The sequence below is a fragment of the Oryza glaberrima genome, chromosome 12 (assembly GCF_000147395.1).
Source record: "Oryza glaberrima chromosome 12, OglaRS2, whole genome shotgun sequence".
Classification (NCBI taxonomy): domain Eukaryota; kingdom Viridiplantae; phylum Streptophyta; class Magnoliopsida; order Poales; family Poaceae; genus Oryza; species Oryza glaberrima.
In genome coordinates this window covers 13,051,006-13,057,543 of record NC_068337.1, presented here as the reverse complement: position 1 = coordinate 13,057,543, position 6,538 = coordinate 13,051,006, and positions in this window count along the sequence as shown.

Sequence of the window (6,538 nt, the reverse complement as noted above, 5' to 3'; positions counted from 1 at the left end):
ATATTCTAGTTTGTTTCCTGTTCATGACACTCTTGTTTGGGATACAGGGAGGAAGTTTCTAGTACTAATAAGGTTGCACATTCAAGACTAACTAGTCAATTAAGTCGTGCATTCGCACGACTATGCCTTTTTTTTTTCATTGTTAAGTATCATTTATAATAATTATAAATGTTAAAATTTCTAGTCGGTCGTGTAATTCCTAATATGTTCATGACTCCAACAAAATATTTGAAATATTTGGACTGTATCTATTGCCTGGTGTTGCAGACCGTGCAAACATAACCAGTGGGAAAATCTGGTTTTGCATATTAGGAAATAGATTTGATTAAAAAAAACTGATTACAATGTCTATTTTGGCTTGAATGGTGGGCCTAGTTTTGCAGATTAGGAAATGGATACGATTACCAAAAAAAACTAATCACCGAATTTGATTCCGTGTGCGATAGACGATGGATGAAAAGAACACCGGAACCCCTACGTATTTTTTATTAAGTATATAAATATGTTAAAATTTAACTCGGTAATTACAACAATATAATTTAAGTTTTGCCAAAAACTGATGTTTGTCGGGTATTCCGTACTAAACGACATAGGAGCTATAGGCTGTGATAATGTTAGGAATTAAAATATTGTTACACAGTATATGAAAGGTATTTAAATGCTGCTAGGTGAGCAAAGAATACAATGAGGCATTTTGGGTTATTATAGTTGCTCTTTCCTTTGTCATTTGGCAGCTCTTATTTCAATTGTATTTTTTCTTTCAGCCTTATCATTCTGCCAAAATTTAAATTTTAAAACCTAATTTTGGAGATGTTTTTTTAAATTTTTTTAACGTAGTCTGTTTTTAGCATTGGCTATTAGCGATACGTATGTATATATTTTACCCTAATAGTCCGTTAGGTATATAGTTCGCTCTTAGGTTGGCGATGTGGTTTTTCCTTTCCCTAGCCAAAGTTTGATAACAGTACTCCCTCCGTTTCAAATTATAAGACGGTTTGACTATAGTCAAAGTCAAACTGTTTTAACTTTAATAAAGTTTGTAGAGAAAAGTACTAACATTTTCAACCCAAGATAAATTTGTTATAAAAATATATTCAATTATTGATTTGATAAAACTAATTTAGTATTATAAATATTACTATATTTATCTATAAACTTAGTTAAATTTGAAATAATTTGACTTTGACCAAAGTCAAAACGTATTATAACTTGAAACGGAGGGAGTATTTTATAAGTGACATGTATGTCTTTCCTAATTGATCTCTCCAGAATGGAAGTCTGCGGACTCTTCTTCTAATCTCTATCAGTTCAATCAATCCAACCGTTCCTCCTGAATCCAAAGTCTCATGCTAAAGGTGTATACGTGGCTCACTGAGGAAAGGAGTAAACATTCTTCGTTCATTACATGAGATAAGGTTGCACATTCAGTATGCTCTGTTTTTTGGTCTCCTCTGTTTTTGCCGCCCGTTGTCCCCTGTTTTGGGCTTTCGTTCTGTTTTCGTCAGGCACACGGCTACAATTTTTGGTCGTGTGGCATTTTGTTCACACAGGAGCGCGACGTGCGGCCAATTATCTGGAGCCTAGGATGGCATTCGCAGCTAAGGATTCATGACTAAACATGCAGCCATCATTCCCAGGTTTATTTGTTTTGCGAGAATAAAAGGAAGAATGAGGAAGGAAACGCTGCCGGTGTTACACGGCACCAAATTTTGTGTTCGTGTTCAATATTTTTCCTCTCTCGCGTTCATCAATCAAAGCTTTCGTTCCTGACAGAGAATGGGTTGGATTGGCAAATATGTAGAGGCAGCGGTCTTTCACATATGCTGTGACGTGATTCAACTACCCACATGGACCCTCTGTTGTGAACCTGCAGTCCAGTTAGTTGCCATAATCGAATAGTAGTGGTACACAAGACTAAAATGTTATCTTTATGCCAAGATAAAACCGCACTCGACTAATACTATCTCTGTTTTGAGATAGAACGATTTTTCGGTTGTTTATCCAAGATTAAGGTTGAGAACAAAGACTTTACTGCCACTCAATAAATGAGGAGTGAATTAGTGAGAGAGGGTAGGTGGTGATAAGATGGGAAAACTTTTGAATACAAACGGTTGATAGGCAAAGTAGTATTGTGAATAGTACTAGAAATCCTTATAAGTTCTTATATTTTAGAACGAGCAAGTAGTTTTATCTATTAACCTCCCATTGTTCCATCCAGCAACATTGGACCACTGGAATTGACTGACGTTGTAAAATGAGAGTGGGATATATCGCAAGTAGTAAGTGTCATAGTCTTGCCGGATACCTCAGCTCACTTGGTATATTGTTTCACTATTACTAATAATTAACCCTTAATAAATAGCTCCACCAAACATCCCATATTACCTCCACTCTTAATGGTGTAGATAATTCAAATGAACTATATATATACTTCCAAGATTGCATCACCTTGAGGGCTTCATGTGAAGCAGTAATACAAATAGCACATAGAGGTTATTGTTCGCTCAAAGAAAAAATGCCATAGGAATGAGAGGTCCCGGGAAAAGAAGATGACATCCAAGAGAAGGAATTAGTCACCGAGAGCATTAGTGCCGGAGCATTCAGTTCATGTCCATTGAGGACTTGACATCTTAGTTCTCTTGCTTTAGTAGAAAATCTGAGTGTCATGCTTGGGGGTGGCAATCTGGCAAGCTTTGTCTGACAGTCGTAGTGCATCAGAGTTCCAACTGCTGTAAGCCTGTAAGCTGCCTAGGTCACATCGCTATTAGAGGTTATGCACTTGTTGAGTTCTTTCGGGTATAGGCGCGTAGTTAGTTGTTGAGGCCAGGAATAAGGGGAAAAAAGATGTGATTCGTTATAGTTTTCTTTTGTATCAGTGACTCGTGAATGTTTTGCCAACTTGTGCATTTCACCTAGGTACCAATAAACAACATGATTATATAATGAGCGACTAAAGCCTTTTATGAATTTCGTATGTTTTGGATTAGATGGATGAGAATTAGTATTCTTTTGGAAGTATCGAGCGACAGCACAATACCTGTCGGTTCGCACCAATTAAATGACTAAAAACCTAGTAAAACTACCAGTAAGATAGTGATTTTTTAATAAGTTGGCGATACATCTCTATTAAAATGTTTGCCTCTATAACCACCATCTTAATAGCCAAATAAAACGATAAATATGCTCATGTCATATGTTAACATCTTGCTTTCTTCCATCGGCTATGGTTCCTGATCAAATACTAATCAGAGAGCAGTTGTAGTCGACTAAACCATTACAAGCTTTTTGGCGTGCCCTAGGGTGGATAGAGTTGCAAACTTGCTACGCGTGTTGCTATCTTGCCATATGGTGATGTGCTGTTGATATCAGACTAGTGATAGGTCGGTTCATTTTGATGCCATTTTCAACCTTACCAAATTTTGGTAAAGTTGTCAAAAAAGTAACTATATTTAATTTGCTACTAAATTTTGGTAAATATATAAGAAATCCTGCCATTGCTAAAATTTTGGCAACTATACCAAAATATTGCTAAAATTTAGTAAGGTTTTTTTGGCATCAAAGTGAACAGACCTATAATTTTCTTCAATGGCCACGTCACTACTGTAGTTTTTTCACGTATTTCCTTGAGCTGTATAAGCCTGTAGGCCAGCTTGACTCTCATCCCTCTTTGAGGCTATGCACTCTGTTGAGTTTCTGCCGTTGTAGACGCGTAACTAGTTGTCAGGGCCAAGAAAAAGAAAAAAATGTGATTGATTTATTTACATTTTTGTTTTGTTTGTTAGATGTACCAGTGACTAGTCAATGTTTTTCGCCAACCCATGCAATCTAGCTATGTACCAATAACCGTAACGCTATTATATAATAAGCGACTAAATGATTGCTATGAAAATTCAATTAGCAAGTTTTGGATTAGATCCATTTGAATTTGTGAAGAACTACAGCGCGCTATTTTTCGGTGGCTCCAAATTAAATGATTCTAAAACAAGTTAAACACAGGAATCTTCTGAGCAAGTTGTCCATACATATCTACTAAGCCGTTTGCCTGCATATCCACCAATTAATAGGCACCGAAAACCCAACATATGCTCATCTGTTATATATAACTAGAAAGATAGCCCGTGCATGTGCGCGGGCACCTTATATAATGTAAGTGAAATTTGTGGGGGTGAATTTTTATTGAAATGTTTAGTGTATATATACTAAACTAAAAATAAACTTATTTAGTATGCTTTGAATGCTGATTATTTTCTTATAATTACCCTTGCAACATATAAATTATAAAGTAAAATTACTTGACATCGTGTAGTTTTGAATTTATAAAAAAATATTGTGTTGAAAGAATGGAGGTGGTTCCTATGAGAAAATTTATGATATTTTGACTTCCCAGAAGGATAGCTTATAACCCAAAAATAAATCCAATAATATCAATTTTTATTTGATTCAAATTTAATTATATTTAAAGTTAAAAGGGTTTCTAGGGATACCCTCCGATCTACAAATGCAACCGATTAAAACGAAAAAAAAGGATGGAATGGAGGAGTATACCTTTCTCTTCGATTTCCAAAAAAAACCTGTGAAAAAGACTTCAAATTGAGTGGATTTGATGAGTAGAGATGAGGGGGGAGAGAGAGAGAGGGGAGAAGGGCTTCTCTGCGTGCTCAGGCTCCTGAGTTGGCGAAAATGAGTGGGGGAGGAGAAAGGAGGTGGGGCCCGTGCGGGTTAAGGGCGCGGCCCACCCAGGGGGAATGCGCCAGCCATGCTAGCACTGTGGTGTGTGGGACGGAGGCGCCAGCGTGGCGCCTCCCTTTGCCATGTCAGCCCACTCACGTGTGCCCTGGTGCCACGGTGACACGGTGACGGCGCCAGGGTGGCTGGTGCAAGGGTGGAGGATGGTGCCAGCCTCTCTGGCGCAAAAAAAAATAGGCCCATTCCTGTAATAAGTTTTTCGAGGAGTCTATTTGTAAAATAAGTTTTGACAAGGATGAAAAGGTAAAAAATTTCAGTTTGTAGGATGTTTAAGTGATAGAGGGAGAACTGCTAGTCCAAGTAGTAGGTGGAGGTCTATTTGTGGGCTTTTTTTTCATGTAAAAATAATTTTATTTATCATTTTATCATGAAGATAGATAAAACTGAAAGAAACGGGAGGGAAGTATGCATGTTCCTTCCTATGTGATGGCGGAGGTTCTGGATGTGTGTGTTCTTTTAAAAAAACGATTTAACCATCCAAAGATTCACCGATTTAAATGAAAATCGTTGTTCAGATTTTTTTTTATTTATTAGAGTGTTCCTTGGTGACCTAGGAGCGTTTGTAGGGTGTCATTTTGTGGCTTAGGAACAATTTAAGTATGTTTAATGGATTAGTTTGTTTTCCAGAATCTCTAAGATTTTATAAGCATTTATAAAAAATGTTTAATGGATTTTAATGCCGCACGGGGGTGGAAGGGGGGGAGAGAGGTTTGTGATTTTTTTATTAAAAAATCTAACAATCTAAAACAATGTATCCATCAATTTAAATAGAAATCGATAGCTGGTTGCTTTGTTTTTTATAAATATTTTTTAGTACATTTTCTAATTTTATAGACCACGTAGCGACTTAGAATTATTGCGTTCATAGGTAGAGGGAGAGAGGGAGAGCTTCTAGACCTAGCTAGTTGGTAGAAGTCTATTTGTGGGATTTTTTTGCCTGTAAAAATGTTTTTATTTTAGTTTCTCGTGAAGATAGAAAATAATATACTAAGGAACGGGAGGGAAGTATGTACAGTACATACGTTCATCAATTCGTATAACATGCCAAAACTTTTAATTTTGTTTTTTTTACGTTTGTGCCGAATCTGTTTCTTTAATAAAATAGATCTAACGTTCTAAAACAATGGGTCCAACAAAATCGTTGGTAGGATTTCTCTTATTTATTATATATTATAGTGCCGCTTGGCGACTCGAGAGTGTTTATAGGGTGCCACTTGGTGGCATGAGAACATTTTAGGAAATTTAATGGCGCATTCGCACGGGTATGCATCTTGGATGTATTTGAAAAATTTATAAGGGTGGAATATCAATTGAGCAACATTCACCAAGCTTTAGCAGTATGTTTTCTCCATAAATTTTCTTCATCAATATTGTTTAGATAATTTTTCTAAGCTCTACTTAAGATTTATATTATATAATATTCAATTCATCCATATAAACAATTGTCTATAATCTTCCTCATCATAAAAAAAAGGATGTATACATTTTTTAGGGTAAAAAAGAGGTATACTTAGTTTGTTTGGAGCACATGTCTAATAAATTAAGTGTAAATTAAAATAAGGTATTTTTACCTTTTCTATAAAAAGACTAAAAAACTTTTATGAATAAATAAATGTATTTTTATTTAATCATAGTGTTTTATTTGTACTATCAAGCTCTGCCCTTAATTGATTTGCATTGACGCAATTTGTTACACATAAATTAATAAAAAAAAAAGGTGTACATGTACATATCCTAAGCATTTCTCCCCTTGTAGTTTTTTAAAAGAAAAACCTAGTTAATATTAGTCTTA